The 21,398-nt window shown below is 35.3% G+C and overlaps 1 protein-coding gene across 1 annotated transcript in view; it reads left to right on the top strand.

The window, feature by feature from the left end:
- The first annotated feature begins 2,124 nt into the window (after positions 1-2,124).
- Positions 2,125-21,398, top strand: part of CCDC102B (coiled-coil domain containing 102B) — a 162,371-nt gene continuing 143,097 nt past the window's right edge. Inside the window, exon 1 of the mRNA XM_068397057.1 lies at positions 2,125-2,198. The gene's annotated coding sequence lies outside the window, so the exon portion shown is untranslated. The remainder of the gene's footprint in view (positions 2,199-21,398) is intronic.

The following is a 21,398-nucleotide window of genomic DNA, read 5'->3' as shown; positions in this document are numbered from 1 at the left end:
TGAGTTTTGATGATAGCTTTACTGTTGATCTATTATGCATAATTCTTTTTTGTGCCTTTCTTCCTGAAGAGTATGGTTTTCCTTCCTAAAAAGTCATTAATGACAGTGGTCCTTTTTTAAAAATGGATGTCCAGGAGAAACAAACTGAAAAAGAGGCTTTGGGGATTTTTAAGACATCCGTGGCAAACAATTCAACATATATTTAGCAGTACTTCCAACAGTACTACTTCCTTCACATGGTGTACTGATGCTTTTTTTTTTTAATTTTTATTTTTGAATGATAAATTCTCTGTTACAGATCTTCACTTGTGAAGATATTTTCAGTTGTGATCAAAATTATTTAACTTCCTCTCGGATAAAATGAATGTGCATCAATTTCTTTAGAAACTGAGCATTTGTTTGAGTATGAGCAATGGAACAGGCTTCTTGGATGCATTCAGAGATTGCAGTAAGTGAAGAATGGTAGAAAGTGAGTTCTGTATCTTATGAATGGGTTGAAATTAGATTAGTCACAAAGGAATAACATACCATGAAAGTTATAATGTGTATATAACTTGATCTTTAAAATGTGAATTGATTTCCTACAGTAGGGATAATGGAATGTAGCCAGAGAGTATTCTAGTGGGAGATGAGATATATGTAGTAGCTAAAGAAACCATGGAAGATGCATAAAGTAGCTGTTGTCTCATTATTTTATTGTTTGGATTTGGGTTTTTGTTGTTTTTAATTTGATACAGATTTGGGGTTTGGTTTTGTTGTCACGGGGTTTGTTTGGTTTTTTTTTCTTTGGTTTGGGGTTGTTTTGCGTGGGTGTTTTTTGCTTTGGATTTTGGGGTTTTTTTTTAGCTTTAGTTTGGGGCGCTTTTTTATTTGTTTTCATTTCTTGGTCATGGTTTTTTGTTGTTGTGGGTTTGTTTGTTTGTTTGTTTTTAAATAGAAATGTCTAGGTTTTTTTTCACCTTTTCTACTGAATATCTTTTGTCTCCTGGCAGTGAAATAGATTTTGGGAGTCATGAAAGTCGTATAATGCTCATGTAATTGATGGGAGTGGGAGGTTTTGCTTGTTCATTTCCTTAAAATAAATAAATCAATTTATTTATATCCTAGTATCAGACAATCCCCTTATTTAAGTGAAGAGTCCTGCAGCTGTACCTACTCTTCATGATGAAAAGAGTACCTTCTATACTGCTGTTAAAAGGTGGTGGGAAGTTAGTATGGAAGTAGAGCTATGGTCCTTAAAGCTGTGAGTAAGCAAATCTGGCTTCTCAGTCTGAGATCATGACATAGGAATTGTCAGTATTCTGTACATGATGAGGTTTTTTTTTTAATTAGAAATATTTAGCTTTTCAGAGATATGGCAAATCATTTCAGCTATGTCTAATTTTATCAGTTCTATGCCTCAAGGACCTGCTGTTTAGGTGGCCTGAGATCAGTCTTGGGACAGTGGTGTCATTCTTTGTCACATGTCAGTTACAAAAATATTTGAGCTTATATTCTTTAAAGAAATATTTCTTACCTCCTATTTTAATACTGTAACTATAAATTTTAATGCAAATGCATTTTATTTTTCAGAAATGAGCTTTTCAAAATCTGTATTTTTTACCTTTCCTCACCATGTTCTTTTCATGTCTCTGATAATCTAAAATACTACAATTTTTCATAATGATGTCCAACAGCCTCTGGCTAATTACTGAGTCAATTATGAAAATATATGTATTAGCTAGATGATATACATACAGAGGGAAGAACTAGTCTTATTATAGGATATTCAAAACTCAGGAGGTGTACTAAGAGCAAGTAGTGGCGTAAGAATCCACCCAACCTGGAAAAGACTAGTACCTGTACTTAACTACTGTGATTAGAATAACTAATTTAAGCTTGTATATAATATTTGGAGGACTGGGATCACAGTCTTCAGTTTAGAAAGGGAGGGAGAACTAAAAACTGAATAAAGCAATACTTAATGAAGAACAATATTTTATATAAATTACTTGTACTTAAAAGAAAAAATGTGGTTTTAGTTTTGATAAAGCCTGACCAATGAGAATCTTACTCAAGTTACTGTGGAGTGGCCTTAATGCTGTAAATAATCTTGTTGGCCAAGTCCCAGTACTGTGCAGATGAGAAAAGGATGCAGGAAATTCTGTTGTTTACACGTGTCTGTAACACTGAGAAGAAGAGCCCAGCAAACCCAGAGGGTAAGGGGTCTTAAGCTTGTGGGTTTACTTTTTAATTATTATTTATCTTCAGGGGCAAAGTATGGGTTACTATCATGCTGATGATAAGGAGGAAAACAATCTGAAATACCCAGAAAAAGTATTGAAGATCAGAAAACAGATAATATTTGAAGTACGTGGCTAAGTTAGGTCTAGCTAGATTTTTCTCTTCTGTCCTTTTCACTGCTGTTGGGTAGTATTAATTCTAACACCCTGTTAAACATAGCTTGTTTTTCAGATATAGTAGGATCCTTACTTACCATAACCAGGTGAGTTTTCAAAATTGGCAGTTTATTAAATGGTTATTTCTTATTTTTTTTTATTTAGAAATCAATATAAATGCAGGAAGTTCAAGGATTATACTGTTTCAATACTGAAAACCTTTTTTAAATCACTGTGTGAAATGCATGTGCAATAGGATAAACTGCTAAAGCTTCGGTAACTTTTAATCATTATCGGTATTACGTTTCTAAGTGTCATGAGAATACTGTTACGAGTTTGCAGCAGTTTATATTGCGTTTTTTTGTTAGAAAGCAATGTTTTCACAGAGTTTCTATTTTCATAAATTCCACTAATGAGTTGTATAATCCTAACTCCCTTCAGAAAATATCTGATAGGATAAGAAAAAAGTGTATTCTTAGCTATATGATATTACTCTAATGCAATGAAATATAATGTATATTAATGTATCATATAACAATGATTTGGTGATGCTGGACAAGGATATTTAGTTTATCATTATTTGAAAGGCAAATATCCCAGATGGTATGAGACTGTATGGATTATCCATTGCCAATGAGAACCAAAGGCCAAATTTCAAAAATAATATTGATGAGTTTAATAAGTATATATATAACAAATAACTTCATTTTGTCTGTCTTATTTCTCACTGATTCTTACAACCATTTTGTGAAGCAGACTCTGCTATAAATAATCTTATTGCTAGAAGCCTAGCTTTTTGTTTTAGATTACTTATGTTAGAAAATTTTCATTTTTTTGAGTTTCTGAATGCAATTCTTTGCATAATATGACGAAGATAAAAGGATTTCTGTAATATATGAGGTATCATTAATAGAACTAGTCATATCACTCTATCGTGAAAACTCCCAGAGAATTCTACAAAAAACTTAGAGAAAAATGTGAAATAAGATGTCTGTCATTTTTCTGTATATGCATGCAGCCAGTTTTGAATTGAGGCCACTCTTTCACCTTAAATATAAAGTATTAATGTTAACTTCAGGCAGATCTGAGAAATAAATCATTACAAAATGAAAACTCTAAAGCAGCTGGTAACGAACAGACTTCAAACACTGTCATTGATTTCAGCATCAAGAGGTGTAGATCTTGGAATCATTTAAAGTGTATAAATTTGATGTTCTACTAATTTCTTCTTCTGTGGGTTGAAGAGACTAGCAAATCTTACCCACAATAATAATTCCGTATTGATAACCGTTATTCCATTAGAATCTGCTAAATTTAACAAACAGAAAAGTAAAATTTTATGTTCTAAATCACTTTTCATAAAATATTCAGAATAAAGCAACATGTCTATTACCACTTTTATAAAGAAAGTTTTATGTTACCCTTTCCCTCTGAAGTATACTTGGCAAGACCGTATGGACGTTTAAGGCAATATTCTATCAGGAGAAACTACTAGTGCAAATTTTACTTAAAGTAAGTATATTTTTGTAGCCTATAAAATATTCTTACAAGGAAGAATGTATTATTTTTGTTTAAATACTGATTTCTACTTTTTTTTGCATTTTTTTTCTATAATCAAATACTTATACCACTTGCTAATCAATGAAGAAGTCCCACTACAATAGTACAGCTGAATAAAGTATAAGCAGAATTCCAAGGTAAAAGCAATTCTAACATAGACATTCAGGCTACATTAGTTGGATCTGTAAACAGGCATATGTAGCGTGTTCTCTGAAGTGTATACTGCAGCTTTTCATTGTTGAGTTTGATTTTGTCCGCTTGAACACTCCACCATCAAGAAAAGGAATACAGGGCACCATTTTGCATACAAGCTTTCCAGGTTGCTTAGTAGCCCTGTCCTGCTGTCCATCACTAAAAGTTTCATCAAGGTATTGATAAAAATGACACACAAGCATGAACTTTTCTGTTGCAAGGATCCTTGTTTATGTAATGCAAGGTACTTCAGAGAGACACATGAAATTTGGCTCCCTAGAGGAGGTAGGAAACAATTCCTTCTATGCCAGTAAATCATTTATGTACATGTGAAAGGTGCTGTTACTAATGTCGTTATAGTTACTTTAATTGAAAAGACTGTGGATCTGGTTATGGTGCATTGTGAATTCCACAAACGTGATCCATCTTAGAAATAGTCACCAGTAGGTCTAAAGGCAATTGCCTTTCTATGATGGAGGTATCCCGAGCAAAAACTGCATTTGGAAACAGCAGTTTTAAGGGAAGTCCCATGGAAAACAGAGATAAGTACTTTATTTGCATTTATATTAAACTATATTTTAGCAAAATAGAGAAAAGGGAGGAAAGAATAACAACAAACTTTTGAGTAATATCGAAATCTTCAACTTAAGTTTGTGTGGTTTTTTTTCCTAACACAGATTGATTCGTAACTCGTATTTCTGTAAATTCTCAGTGTCCATCCTCTTTAATGATCGTCTGTTCTTTAGCTTCTTTGTCCTTACTCTTCACTTCTTTCTCAGCTTTGAATCTTCCACTCTACTTAACTCAGTGAGTTACAATGGTAATTGAAAACCGAACATTAATCTCACAATTTTGTAAGGGCTGCTTTAGTGTCAAAGATTTTCCTGCATTTGCCAAAGAGGAGATCTTTATTGCAGTTACAGTTATGTCTGGTAAGCTTCTATATAACTGACAAGATAGTCAAATTAGCTTCTAAACAACACTTTTATTGTTATTAAGAGTCTGTTCCATTTGTAGGGACTCATACTGGGCTTTTCCAAGTTGTTAGAAACCCCTTTTTTTTTCCCCTGTGTTTTAATAAGGTATTAACAGGATTGTACAACAGATTTGCATTTTATTTAACTGTCATCGCATAAAGATGTATCAATATATAGAAACTACATTATCTTGATATTAATTTCCTGTTAAGGCATGCTAGAAACCATATTCTGCATTCCTTTGGAATAACAGGTCTCTAAGTGAAGGACACTTTTGCTCCTATTCCCTTTTTAGTCCATACACTAATCTTTCATTGTCTGTTTTATTGTGAAAATGATCCTCCCTGAACAGCTTGTTTCTCTGCTCATGCTGATTTGAGTAATCTTGGTATGATTTACATTGAGTTAAATAAGACAGGTTTTATTCCAAATCCATTCTTATTTAATATCAGTCACATTACTGGAGGAATACTAGGGAGGAAGTGCCATGAAAGCCCTTAATGCTTTGATTATTTTTTTAATGTATTTTCAGTTGACTTGAAGATTTCTCCATAACTTTTGTGGGTGTCAATATTGGCAAAAAGATGCCAACTTCCCTTCTGTCTGAAGGACAATATTCAAAAGAAAGTATGCAGAAGGAGCCAGGATAAGTAACGGTTACTTTTGGTGGGACTACTCATTGGCCTACTGTGGGCACTGAGAGAATAGATGGAGATGCTTCTCTATGCATTTAAGTGACCTCTAGGATACAACAGATGGTACTTTGTGGATTATTTTATGCGATCACATTAGTAATTGTAGAACCATGGCTTATGTGACAATACAAATTATTTCTTAATTATATTTCCCTCAAAGAAGACTTGGTGGAATTGGAGTCATCACAGAATGTTATTTTACAGCATTAAATCCCACAAAGGAGTTCTTGAACTGTTGAAAGAGATAAGATGGAGTTAAAATACTACAGTGGTTAAGGACAATTAAGAATAATTACACATAAATGTCCAAGAAGTAATCTTTTCAAAGAATATTCTTTAAAGACTTAATTATAGAAGAAATGGTTTCTAAAACTATTCTGATAAAACTGAGCATATCTCTGCACAGCAGAACTGTTAATTCTGATACAACTATGTCGAAATAGTTGAACAAGCCAAAGGGATAGGCTCTGACCCAGAGAAAACAAAATATTCATGAGTATTCTTACTTGTCTGCTTATGTGGGTGGGAAAATCACTTGTTTCCAGATTTACTCTAAATAGTGTTTTGAAAAAATTTTTTTGTGTGTCCTAATAAGCATAGGAATGTTTTATGTCTTGGTCTGTAACAATGCATCAGATATCTGTGATTAATTTTCCCTACTCCCAGTGTCATGAAATTACTTTTGAAAGTAGGTCATATTTTAAATAGAAAAAGATCATAAATGATTACAACTATAACAAGACAATTCCTAATCTCTCATATCACCAAGTATATGATTTTAAGATATTGTCAAGAATTTAAAAAAAATTGAAGAATTTCTCAGAATATAAGCAGAGATTAAAAACTTTACTTTTTCAGGGATATGCCTTTACATCTTCACATATTGAAAACAAACGAAAAAAAGCCCCTCATTGTTATGTTAGTAAGCAAAAAAGCCTGTAAATGAAAGTGAAGCTATCCGGTTTAAAGTCACTTTCCAACTGAATAACATACAAAAAGTTGTTGGAAATGTGGTATAAACTCTAGAAAATAAACTCGTAATGATTTTTGTTTAAACAATGAACCTTCTCTATATATTTAAGTGACCTCTACTCTTTGGATGGACAGGTTTTAGCACTGTGTCTGACCTAATTCTTGTTCAGTTAAGTGCTCTTCACGATGGTTAAAGAAGTCTGTTTTCAGTTGCCTTTTTCAGTTTCCTTTTGAAACTGAAAGGAGCCCAGCTGACCCGATAGCCCAGTGTGAAAAATGTGAAAAAAAACCACAGATTTTTGAAGTCCTCAGTGCCGTTTGGGAATAGCTGAGCATCTTAAATTTTGGCTGTACCCGATAAGAACTTAGAGGCTCTCACAAAGAGATTAATTTGGCTTTTTTAAACAAATAAATAAATAAACATTAAATAGTAGAACGCTAATGTTAGTAATGGCTGGGAAAGGAACCTAACCATTGAGAACCTGACATGATACAGTGGTCTTTGATCTGAATAGTGCACTGTAAGCTTAGTTAAAGCTTACTTGCATATATTTGTGTTTTGGATATCTTAAATTGATTAACAGACACCCTGGATGAAAAAGAACAGCTGAATGAAATGTTTTTAGCTTTCTTTTCTTCTTTGACTAACTTTCAACTAGCTTTAATGCTTGCAAATTTTAAAAAGACTTTTAAACCTAATGATGAATGACATGCTTAAAGGCACATCTAACCTTGTGGATGATGTGTGTCTTGGATATTATTCCCATACATTTCTGGAGTCTTCCCTCTTTCTGGAAAGTTCAGAGCAAATACATGAAAGATATTCTTCTGTGTCATGTCAAAGGGCTGTCTGTCAGTATAAGCAAGATAGTGCACGTGTGTACAGGCTGAGCTGCATATCCTGTAATAACATACTGACAACTCTGATTGTATGAGGTCTTTTGAAATTCTCTGTTGTTGACTGACGACTGGTTCCATTACAACTGAGCTGAGCCTTGTAAGAAGCTATCTGCTTAGCCTACTTGTCTCCAATAAAGGGGCTATGACACCTTTAGCACTGCTGTTCATTTCAACGTGGGGTAGAAAATATTTGTCACATTAAACAGTCACTGAAACTAACTTACTTAACTTCCTGTGGAAACAGAGGAAGAAGTCTCATGCACTCAGTTATTCTTTGCCTCTGCTGTGGAACTGCTGAAAAAAAAAGTCAGAAACCATTTAAATGTAATTAAGAGCAAATTTCATTGTGTCTGAAGAACAAGATGCCTAAGTGTTTTCAGAAATCACACAAGGTGTTCATTTGCATCGTTGGCCATAAACATTAAAAAAGATAATGTTTCAGTATACTGAACTAATATTAACTACTGTGAATTCTATTCTTCTGAAGCAATTACCTGTTTCAAGTTTGAGAACAGATTACTATTGTTCTAAAAAATCTCTCTATGCTATTCAGGATATGCCTATTAGACCAGACCTTTAACTGATGGAAATTCATTTGTAGGAATTAATATTGCTATAGTTTAAATACACTCTGAATTTGGTATGAATTGAAGTTATTATTCAGATTATTACTCAGCCTGTCTTTCATAACAATGATACAGAGCATCATTCAGAAAATAAAGGTATTTCATGGTAGATTACCAATCTCCACACAGAATCAATGAGACTAGATTAGAACTCAGGTGAGTCAGCTACTTGCTTAGTCCAGAAGTTTACACTAGGTTTTGTAAACCTCTTTGTAAGTTGGTTGCCCTGAAAAGATCTAAAACTCTGAGAGTTCATACTTATCCTAATTACTTCAGAAGTTGATTTTTACCTCTTTTTTTTGTTGATCATATCCTAATAAAAAGTGACAAGCAACCTCAAAGGGGAGCCAGACAAGCAAACTGTTGTGTCTCAAAAGCCACAGCTAACTAGTTAAATTGTGTTAAGCTTTGCTTGGCTTCTGCTTAACACTTTGGTCTCTTTGGGATCATCTGGGAAAGTTGTTCATTTCACACACGCTCTGCTCCCCCCTGCATGATCTGATTATACAACTTATTTTTCAAGTGCAGTGGCTGAGAAATGAGTATCAACTCTACAGACTCAAACGTATAAGAATTATGGTTGATATATTATGAAGGTTTGTAACCAAACAAAACATTCTTTGGGAAATGAAGTTACTCTAAATGATATTTAAAGCAGTACTCCAGAGCTTCTTTTGGCCTTATGGGTTGTAAATTACAACACGTGTATATACAAATATTTATGTTACCCATATTTAACCCTAAGGATTTGAATGCAACTTCAAAGACGTGAAGAAACATCAGCTTGTCTATATAAAAGATCTTGGAAGATACTGCAATGATATGTAACAACTTGTGTTAACCAGTAGACCTAAATCACGATGAGTATATAATACTGCTTCTCTTCTTGAAGAAGTAGTATCCAAACTGCTTATACTTTATTGAAAGAGGCAGCCAAAAAAGGAAATAAAGAGTAGAATTCTAGTCTTTTTAAATTTATTGCAATCTGTGACTATGTTCCAAGCTGTCTTTTTTATGAATGTGTATGTGTACAGTATATATATAATCTGCATAATATTATATAAATTGTTTAAAAAGGAATTGAAAAAGTGAACAGGATTTTACTTTAAAATGGATATTTAGACATGGGGAGAAAATGTTAAAAGAAGAAGCAGTACATAAGACCACAAAGAAGTCGACCAAGTTCTCTTCTGGTACATCCTTTTGCAAAGGGAATTACAGCAGTTCATTTTGAGTAAGAACCTCTAAGATGACAACAATAATGTAAGATATGCTGTGAAATAATTCTTGCTCTTGGTTACTGCTTTTAATTGTTGACACCTTATGTCTTACTGTATTTTAAAAGAACAAAATCCTTTACCTAGGGGTGTTTTTATTCTTTTAATGTGGAAAGAAAAAATGCTTAGTTCTTAAAAGCTTTTAGCCATCCCAGTTTGACTGAGAGTGGTCAGACTCTCCCATTGGTATAGAAAGTGTCCACTATATTTTACAGAAGCAATTCATACATTGAGAGAAATATATAATACTTCATGGTTACCAGAATCACAGTAAAGGTAATAGTTTCAATAAAAGCATTAATCCAAATATAAAATTTTGTGGAACTATATGGAGAATTAAATGTTTCCTGCAAGTCGCTAATTGTTGCTGTTACAGATATATCTTTTCTGGATTGTTTCCACCTGTGCTTAGAAATGACCTCCAGCCTGGGAAGTAGTTGGGAATGCTTGATTATCTAGTTGACCACTTTCTTCACACACAGTGCTCTGCACCACTTTCTTCACACACAGTTTATGTTGGCAGAACAGGTTTATGGGGATAAAGCCAAGGTTTATACACATTCTTCTTTCTTCTTTTTCCTTGTGCCTTTCCACATTACTCTATCAGGGCCCACCCTAGAGTGGAAATAAGACTGTCAGTTTGCTTCTAATTCAATTATCTTAGAAAATTATGAAGAGGGACAGAAGAAAATTTTGTGGCATCATGTCTCTGTAAGAAGCCAAGTGCATCCCTGAGAATAATAAGGATTAGGCATGCACCATAGATCTTTTCTCAGAAAGGAAGAGAAATATCTAAAGATGAAAAAGGGTCATCTTTCATGGGGATTTGTCTTGCAAATCTGAACAATCTGACTGTCCATCAACCTCAAGAAAAAGTTACATGAAGTATAATGTAACAGTCCTTATTTTCAGAGTAGTTCTGTATTGTAATACTTACTTGGATTTAACTTTTCTTAAAATTTTACTCATACTTAACTAAATAAATCTCTGGTTTTGTGTATGTCCAGTGTCTGTCTTGCTAGTTGCTGCTTGATTCCAACATAGCCAGGTATTAAAATATTCCAAGCTTTAAATACTTAATGCTTGAATCTGTAAATGAGTTTATCTGGTGTGGGAGGAGTAGATGTTCTTTTGAGTGTCTCTTGCTTTCTGCAAACTTATTTTAAGAACAAACCTTTTCTTTGTATATCAGCATTTCTACTCCTCTGTCTCTGGAAACAAGAAGCAGAGAGACTTGCAGTAATAGAAGTGGGAAACTTACCCAGTTGAATTTTATGTTGTTAATATGCAATCAGGTTTCATATCAAGATATTTTGAAACTGCATTTCTTTCTAGAATTTGATGGGATGAGAGTGTGTAGACTCCGATATCTATTACAGAAGCTATATAAATGTAATCCCATAAAATTATCAAATTCTTAGCAAATTAGAGATTTTCAAGAGTGGATTGTAGCAGTCTTAAATAAGTCAGCGTTAACTGTTGCATGTTTTGTGGCTTTTTTATTTGTTTGGTTTTTTATTTTTTAGTTTGAAATGAAAGCAAGAAAATTCCAGAAAACACATTACTCCCCTTGAAACATAAGATAAATTCGCAGTTTTTTGAAGCAGATAGTCTAGTTTACCTTTCAATCATTATAGTGAAAATGGATTAAATGGGAATATAGTTAAGAGAAAATCTTTTTCATATCTCACTGAATTCTTAAGGTGTTTATTTTTTCTGTAACTGTGAGGGAATTCTGATGCTAATATGTATAATGGAATATATAGTGACCCACTTAGTAGATGAGGGCAGGGCTGTGGAGGTAGTCTATGTAGACTTCAGTAAGGCATTCGACACTGTCTCCCACAGCATCCTCCTAGACAAACTAGCTGCCTGGGGCTTGGATGGGTGGACTCTTCAATGGGTTAAAAACTGGCTGGATGGCCGAGCCCAGAGAGTGGTGGTGAATGGGGCAAAGTCCAACTGGTGGCCAGTCACTAGCGGTGTTCCCCAGGGCTCAGTTCTGGGGCCGGTGCTGTTCAATATCTTTATAGATGATCTAGATGTAGGGATTGAGTGCACCCTCAGCAAATTTGCAGATGACACCAAGCTGTGTGGGAGTGTCGATCTGCTGGAGGGTAGGAAGGCCCTACAGAGGGATCTGGACAGGTTAGATAGATGGGCCGAGACCAACGGCATGAGGTTCAACAAGAACAAGTGCTGGGTCTTACACTTCGGCCACAACAACCCCATGCAGCTCTACAGGCTGGGGGAAGAGTGGTTAGAAAGCAGCCCGGCAGAAAGAGACCTGGGGGTGCTGATCAACAGCCAGCTAAACATGAGCCAGCAGTGTGCCCAGGTGGCCAAGAAGGCCAATGGCATCCTGGCCTCTATTAGGAATAGTGTAGCCAGCCGGTCTAGGGAAGTGATTGTCCCTCTGTACTTGGCACTGGTGAGGCCGCACCTTGAATACTGTGTCCAGTTCTGGGCCCCGCACTTCAAGAAAGATGTTGAGGTGTTGGAGCGAGTCCAGAGGAGGGCGACCAAGCTGGTGAAGGGTCTGGAGGGTCTGACCTATGAGGAATGGCTGAGGGAGCTGGGGTTGTTTAGCCTGGAGAAGAGGAGGCTCAGAGGTGACCTTATTGCAGTCTACAACTACCTGAAGGGAGGTTGTAGTGAAGTGGGAGTTGGCCTCTTCTCCCAGGCAACTAGCGATAGGACAAGAGGACACAGCCTCAAGCTTTGCCAGGGGAGGTTCAGGTTGGACATTAGGAAGAATTTCTTTTCAGAAAGGGTCATTAGACATTGGAACGGGCTGCCCAGGGAGGTGGTGGAGTCACCATCTCTGCATGTGTTTAAGAAAAGACTGGACATGGCACTTAGTGCCATGGTCTAGTTGACATGGTGTTGTCAGGGCAATGGTTGGATTCGATGATCCCAGAGGTCTCTTCCAACCTGGTTGATTCTGTGATTCTGTGATCAACATTTTGTTATTTAGAAGTATGTAAATAACAAATCATTATTTATAATATGCAACATTGAAAACAAAATACTTTTTTAAAAAAAATCTGTAGATGTCTTAAAAGTTCAAGAATCAGGTTGGTTAGAACAAAGTTCTAGAGCATGAATGTGTTCACATTAAAAACAATAAATCAAGATATTCCTATATTCTTCCTATTGAAAGTTATTTCCATTATGAAATTACTTGATTTTTAAAAAAGAAATTAGCTGGAAGAGTTTCAGAAGTCAAAAATATGGGTATACTGTATGGTTCTTGACAGCCATGCAGAATTGCTGCTTCTAAGTCTGTTCAGTGTTGTCACAAAAATGTGCTTATTTCTTATGGCACTCCTCTACTTACGTGGTGTTTTGTGAACTATTTGGCTAAAAGTTATGTATTCAGAGATTCAAAATTCATGATCTTGATTTTGTCTTGTTTCCTGGCTGTTACGGCAATGTTGTTAAAACTGGGAGAAGCAGACATGAACAGTTCCTCAAAATCACACTGCTTAGAGAATCATGGAACAGCTGAGGTTAGAGGGGACCTGTAGAGATCATCTAATCCAGTCCCCCCGCTCAGAGCAGATTACTCAGGACTTCTATATAGCATACCTTTGTTTCAAAAGAACTGCTGTCAGACTACAGATTTTATTTTCTCTCAAATGGGCAGGACAACTCCCACTTGGAATTGTAAATCTTATTTCAAAGGGTTGGAGGAGGTTATGGGGAAGGTTAGGAAATGAGGATAAACTGGCAATGAGACTGGTGTGGCCAGCCTGAGGACCACTCAGGGCTACTTCACATTTCTTTTTGTGAAGTTATAAATTATATATATAACTTTACCCTACGCGTCTTCATGTGAATTATGGAAACCTTCAGGAGAAGCAAGCTACTATTAACAATAGAAAGAATTCGTCCTCTGGAGTCAAAGAATTTTTTTTTCTTACTATGAATACTACAATATCAAGCAGCAATATACTTAATACTGGTGTATAGTGTAAATGCTTATTTTAGCATTATGGTGATTACTTTATTTTCGTTTGGTTTCTGGATAATCCTGTCTTGCTTCTGACTAAATCAGAAAAACATTCAGCTATTCCTGAGTACTCCTTTCACTTACTAATCCCTCTGTGGTTTGTTGCCTTTCAGTCACTATCTTTAATGTGCTCATCCTTTACCTTTTCTCCTGGGAATTTAGCTGTACATGGACTGCTAATGATATATTTTCGGGGGGTACTTCAGAAACACCCTGTCTTTTACAATATTTTATATGGCAGTAAAATGCATTTTTCTCTATGGAACTACCATCTTCCTGAAGCTACTTTCTGGTTTTAAACTTTTTAGGCTTGATAGAGCAGTTAACTTTGTTTCTGGGTTTTTCGATAGAAGGCCAAGCTGAAACTTGTGTCTTTCTTTTTGCCTTCTCTCTCTCTGTCATATTATTTCCTCTCATCATCTAGCAGTGATCAACTCAGAAGTGAGATCTGACTCCAATTTTGCACAGATTATACTAACAAGTGCTTACTTACAGTTGGTCCTGCTCCTTTTACTGTCTCTGGATTTTTTAATCTCTCCTGAGTTGAAATTTATTTATTTATTTTCAAGGCAAAAAAGTTTATACCGTAAGGAAATAATGAGGAAAGTAGTGATATTCAGTTTTCCCAAGATTTTATATTTGGCTGGACCTGTAAGAAACATATAAGACTTTATTCAGCACTTCTGTCTTTACTCCTTCTTCTCAGCCAGTCTAAATATTTTGGGTTTATTTTCCCTCAGTTTTATTTTGTGTGTGGGGCGTTTGTTGGTTTGGTTTTTTTTTGTGTTTTTTTTTTTTGTTTTTTTTTGTTTTTTTTAAAACAGCTGAGTTTTAATCCTGTCCTTTAGGAACTCTGAAAATCAAGGAACTTTGAAAATAAGATTTAGGCCTGACATTGTCTCTTATACTTCAAAAGTTCAGGCTGAGGATAGGTTACAGAAGGAAGATGAGGTTGCAGAATTTTTGTCTTATGTGTCAGGACATTAATGAATTCTGGCTGTGATTTCATTTGATCTCAAAGACACACTTAACAAACCATACTTTCCACATTGATGCAGTGAGAAAACCTGTTTCTTTCAAGCACTTTATAGATTTCATAATTGGACAAAAAAACAACCAAAACAAAACCTTACAAAGCCACAAACATTTCTCTTTCTGAAGTTAGAAACATAACTTTATATTTTATGGTTTTCACAGCATAAGTGGTTTTAGTTACCAAAGATGAGAAGTAAATAAAACAGGTTTGGGAAATAAATTAGATTTGTATTGATATTTAGATATTAAAAGGAATGTAACTAGAGAAGTGTAAACTGGGGGAAAAATGATCATGTAACTCCTACGAGGAAGTAAATAATTTGCATTGTTTGTCTCTTCAGGACATTTTTTGGCTGATTTTTAGTTATGACACATGTAAGGAATATAATGTTTGGAAACAACATACACAACTTAAAAAATATGCCATATGTTTTAATATTGTTATGTTTTATAGCTGTGGAAAAAATAAACAGAACTGTCTTTGACTGTGCATTGAAAAGTCTTGAAATCACCATCTCTTCATTTTCAGTTCTAAAATAACAATTTTCTTAACTTGCTAGCAGAGACCATGATCAGACCCAGACTTTGGAAGTATGTAATCTGCATATGTTGTCATGGTCTCTTTGGAACTCTCAAATTTACAGCACAATGTACTCTGTAAATTAAACTTTATTTTATGAGCTCATTTTAAAAAAAAAAAAAAAACAACCAAGAAACACTTCCCACAAAAAATCCTCACCAAAACATACAAAGACATCAAACAATGGCTGAATCATCTTTGTACAGACTAGTCCAACAGGTGAATTCACTAATTCATTATTTCATTAGTTCATGAACTCTAACTCACAAGTTCTCTAATTCATAATTTGTCTATGAGCAAAATAGTTACTGAGCTGTTGGTGAGAGTGCTCGTTCTTCATCCTCTGTCATGGTCGGGGTGTCCCCTGTATCACACTGGCAAGGACAAAAGCCTCAGCAGTCTGGCTGCTGTTGGATCTACTTCAAAAACTTTAGGGGTAAGCTGAAGTATTTTATACTTTTCATCTTGGAACTTTGGTCTATAGCGATTCCATGAGTTGGATTTTGAAGAAACTGCTAGGCAGTTACTTTGCAAAGATGCAGGAGACAATGGCTGCAAGTGATATCAGCCCTTATCTCTTCCTGTCCACTGTGTGCTATGTACACATTACTCTCGCATTGACTTAATGGCACTGCTCCCAGCGTACGTTAGGCTTTAGCATGAACTGTGTGTTTGTTATTATCATATTTTTACTTCTTTTTTCTCTAAGCATTTTCCAGGTCATTCTGGTTACCCTAGCTTCAGTTTCTCCTAATACTGATAATTTATTTGCTAGGGTTTCAGATCAAATTAATTTATTTCTTATACCAATTTCACCCAACAGAGTTTGAATAATACCTCTTTTAGTTCTATGTCCTATTGGTCTATGAGTTTGTAGACACCAGACATAAAGATGGTCACTATAATCAGTCCAAGTTTTATTCCATGCAGTAGTGTATACGTTGGTTAAGGTCAAAAGTACATTTATTGTAGGCTCTTGTCCATCATGCAATTGCATTAAGTGAAGGGTACTTTTATGAAGAAGTTGTCTCCTTATTTTTTTTAAGATACACGATCAAGAACAAATGGTATCCTCATTTTGTCCATTTACATTGACTTGCCCAGTGATTATTAGGAGTTTTTAAGAAAAAATTGCTATGTATTATTTTCTCATTGAGTACAGCTAGTGTAATTATTGTGGGCCACTAGTGTATTGATTAGTTGCCTTACATGTCTGTAGCACCAGTTTCACTCTTGTCACAGCCCTGTACAGCTTCACATCCAGTGCTACTACATTTAGTTAAATTCAGGTTAACTTTAGATCTTAGGGTTAATGTAACAATATCACCTACTGTCAATACTTGTCCTTGTGGTGTTAAGATGGTGTAACTAGTTTTAAAGGAGGGTTATGACTGATCTGCAATACCTGAGTTGTTCCATGGGCAATGTTAAAAGGCAGAATCTGTTAGAGGCACATTTTCAGTATGTGTTCCAGTTATCAGTGTTGCCATGGTGATACGGTAAGGCCACATTTTCTGCAAGAAAAGACACTCAGGTCTTAGACATAATCCAAATCTCAGTTATTGTTAAATCTCTCCCTTTAGTGTCTACAGCATCTCATACTCCTTTTTCTTTGTAAAAGGAGAGTCACCCAGATGACCCCAGAGTTGGATGTTTAACTGCAATCTCATTTTTATGGACTTCAGGAGGGTTTTGCTTCTGTTTTAACAGGAATTTGGGCAGCTACTGATATGAATCCCTTAACTATGGTACTTCCCGTGGGGGTTTGTCACTTGTGTAGCCAACTTACAAGTTCCCATAAATAGGATCTCAAAATATTAATAGATTCAATTTTGTGTGGCTGCTGGTTTAGTAGTCCATTCCATCGGTCTACTGCCCCATTACTTTGAGGTTGATACAGTATGTGGAAAATCAGTTGTACAACATTTGAACCACAACAAGCTTGTACTACTTTATTCTTAACATGTTGCCCGTTATAAGATTGTATTTCTCTGGGTAAGGGAAAAGTAGCAAACCATTGACTTAAAGCAGCAATAGTTGTGAGACCAGTGGTAGCTTAGGCAGGGTGCACATTCCCTATAGCACTATTTCTACTCCTCTAAGGATATCTTTGACCCTCCAGGTGTTCATTCTAAGAGATCAATATAGTTTACAGGTCAAGTTTCCCAGATTAGTTTGCCTTCCCTGAAGTTGGTAAAAAGTTGGTGTGCTGTACCATTGTTTGGCAAAAATGGCACAGATCTACAATTTGTTTTGCCAGAGCTTTTTCCACCAGGCATCCTCTCCTCACAGCCTGTTGAAATAAATAATCCCAGTGTGTCCAAGCCGTTCCTGTAATCAGGTGCTCATTTTGCATCAAAGTTTTGTGCTACATTTATTCTCGCGAAATGGTCAGCCACCTGACTCTGTGTTGCTTCAGGATTTTTAGGGTTTTGGTGACTAGATACATACACTATGCTTATGTTCTTAGATAGAACTATATCATAAATCACCTTCAGTGTGGTGATTTTTCCCCCATATATTTCTACTATCTACCTGCCAATATTTTTTCACCCAGTTCTCTAGCGACTGGGTGGAAACCCTAAGGGTAGCAGCTTACTAGTTAAAATCAGCGGTTGGACTCTATGATCCCTGAGGTCTCTTCCAACCTGGTTGATTCTGTGATTCTGTGATTCTGTGATCAGTTTTACAACAGGAAAAGGCATACATAATTTGATCTCCTTTTCTTGAGTTGATGGCTCAGTTGTTAGCAACGCTTTGTAGACAGCCAAGTTTTCAGGGAGTGACACTCAGTCACTCCCTATATTTTTCCCATAATGAGCCCACCAACCCTGCCCATCTTCTCGAAGCCTTTCTTTTTGCCCATAACAGTAGCCTGTAGTAATAAATAAAGAGCTCTTCTTTTTATTACTGGTGTTTATGATCATTAGGTAAATAAGCGAAGATCGCAATATAATGAAATATGGTTTAGACCTATATTCCTTGTAGTGTTCGCCAAATGTCTGTAGTTTTTTTTTTCACTGAGAGCCATCAGATATCCCTCTCTTTCTTTCTCTCATACTATCCCCACCCCACTCACATGATACAATGAATGTTGCTTCCTATATTTTGTGCATACTTATTTTAGATTGTTCAGCTAAAAAAAACTACTCTAAAAGGGATTATGTGTTACATCTTATCCCTGAATTGTTAAGAGTAGAAGAAAGTTTCACTGGACAGAAAATCCTCACTTTCATCCAATTCCCTAACTTTATCTTATATTTCCATCCAATTATCTCTATTAAGTAATTATGCTCACTGAGGTCCATATGCTGTGCTAGCTAGTCTGCAGCTACAAACGCAAGCTAACAACTTTAAAACTAGCTGCAGACAGTATTTTTTTCCTCAGTTTTCAGACTTGTGAAATTTCTGATGTTTAGAGGTCTGTATCTGTAACAATATTAACACATAGCTTTCTTCTCTTGGTTATCTTTCACCTTAGAAATTTTTCTTGTTCCCCCCTGGAACAGATTGGAAATATTCCATAGATGAGAGTTTTCAACGTTCAATGTAGATATGTGATGTTTTACAATGAATTACTTTTCTATGAGGTGGTCATATACCAGAGAAGAGAAATTTTTTTTGAAGTATCACTGTAACTACAGGGATGATTAAAGATTCAGTATCAACTGATTCAGTATTACAATAGTCTTAAGTTAAACTTTTAATTATTATTATTCATCAGTACAGTATTTTTGAGAACACGAAAGATCAGATTGATGTGAAATGTTAAAAAAAAAAAAAAAGCAGCCCATCCCTCTGGAACTGTGAGATTCTGCCCATTTCAGGCACTTTTGTAATAATCAGCACATTTTTGTTATTTTTAAATCTTTGCTTCCTTTCAAGACTAATACTTTAGTCTATTTCTTTTAAAATAGATACAAGCACAAGTTTTAATTGTTCACAGTTGGAATAGAATTCCTATTGCCATTTTTATCAGAGTTGCTCTACAACTCTGTAGCAACAGAGTTACTAGCTACATACGAATACTCATCCTTGATGCTGTCAGCCCTGTGTTTTAACACTCATGGGAAGCTATTGGTCTTCTGATTATATGAAAATGTGAAAAATACCCACAGAAAGTGTAAACATTACATTAAAATGTCCAATTCTAGACATTCTAGGATTTTGCTAGAAAAAATAGAAAAAAAAATCTTTGGAAATACCATTACAATGATGTGCAGCAGTTCAAAGGGTAGTTGATTTCTTTCATCAGTCATAGTCGCAGAGGCTGACTAACCTGACAGCTAGGGTTACCATAATGGATCAGCATGGTATACTGTAGTTGTTTGCCAAGAAAGGAAGTTTGGAGTCAAAAACTCACTTTAGCCAAAAAGATGTTCCTGCCCAAGCCTTTTCTCCATAGGAGGGCAAATTTGCTCTAGTCATCACTGAAATACAGTCTCCTCTTTCAGTTTCATGCAATGTTGTCACAAAAGTAAAAAAACATGTTTTAAATATAATCTTGTATACAATATATAGATTTTTTTATTTTCTTTTGTTCACAAACTCTTGGCTGTTGCTCCCTGGATATTATTTACATAATTCTACTAGCTATATAAATTGAATGCAGTTCTGTGAGGCTGTCAAAAGGGGTGGTCCTACTTTCCTTCCATCTTGTATTTCCATGCCATGTTTTGTGGAAACATTACGTTTCATGCAGCCACTAGTGAAATACGAGGGCTCTGATGAAGCTGAAAAATGACTAACTGTGAATGTTGCATCTGTTTGATCTGATTATTTCACTGCTTTTACTAAGAAGAAAAACTACCTAGTCAAGAATGTGGAGATGTGTGTGTGAGAAAGGAGAGGCTATCTTTTCAGCAGCAGTGGAGTACAACACTTCTGCAAGCAGAAAATCCTGCTTTCGTTAATACCAATGGGAAAACACTCTTTTACTTCAGTTAAACCAGGGCTGTATGCAGACGACTTCACTGTAAAATGAGATGGAAATTCAAAAAAGTAAAAACAGTAGTGTGATGAGTTTTTTTCTTGAGGTTATTATTAAATTAATAAAATCAGATTAAGTTATGAATCATGCTTCCCAGATTCTATCTTCGCATGTTCTCTCTTGTGTGAAATGTAGTGTTAAATTATAAGGTATTTCGTAAACTAAGAGGTCACCACTGTACCTTGCTCACTAAACAAAAAGTAAATCTAAAAGACTTCAAAGAAACATTACACTTTTGTACACCTCTGTTGTTTTCAGTAAGTGATAAAACTTCTAAGATAAATTGCAGAGAAAAAATCCCATGGATTAAATAAGAGATCTGAAAAGCCTCCAGTGAATCATGGGCTCTAGTTACCTTTAATTCTTTGATTTTTGAGAAATTGGCTTCATCACTTCCTCTGTGCTTCAGTGGTAATATTTGATTGTCTACATTGTGTGCAAAGGGATCAGAATGAGACAATCTGTCTGCAAGCAATGAAAGCTACTAATTATTTGTACATATAGCAGGGTGAAAACAGACTGCCTGACCAAAGAAAGTTTGCATGTGTTTCTACATAGTGAAACACCAAGATATTTCAAACCTATATTTCCAATACAACAGTTAAGGATTCAGGTGAAGACCCTTCAGTGCTGTCCTTCTATTTGAAAAGAAAATAATATTTGCACACCTAGAAATAACAAAGCATTATTCTTTGGGCAGTGCTTTGCAATAATTGTTGCAAATAGCAAACTATCCTCGTTTTACAAGTAGGGAAATTTAAGTGTGTATTGATGATTTGCTATTTGACTTACTTCTGTCAAAGGGGAGACCAAAGACAAAGTCTGTTGTTCTAGTCATTAACCTACTGTATCTTCTTCATCGATGTTTAAGATTATTCATGGTCAGATATGAGTTAAATTATAGTTTTTACCAATATAAATAAAATATGCCTTCATAGGTATCAGAGTTTTTCTTCAGTAAGTTACCCTAGCTGCTGAACAAAAGAATTGGTGCAGTTCTAGCTTTTTTTCTCTTTCCCCCCCACCCCCCTAAGATTTAATCCTACAAAACTGACAAGGATGTTCTTCAGTTTAGTCAACCTGTTCTACAAGTCTCTATTTATTTGAATAACATTTTAAGCACTAACAAGAAAAATTAAACGGATGATTCTACAAAGCCACCAGATCTTGTAATGATTTTACAGGTTTTTATCATTTTGCA

Source organism: Nyctibius grandis, chromosome 3 (assembly GCF_013368605.1).
Source record: "Nyctibius grandis isolate bNycGra1 chromosome 3, bNycGra1.pri, whole genome shotgun sequence".
Taxonomy (NCBI): Eukaryota; Metazoa; Chordata; class Aves; order Nyctibiiformes; family Nyctibiidae; genus Nyctibius; species Nyctibius grandis.
Note: the sequence above shows the minus strand (reverse complement) of the source record. Positions and strands in the feature narration are given on the sequence as shown.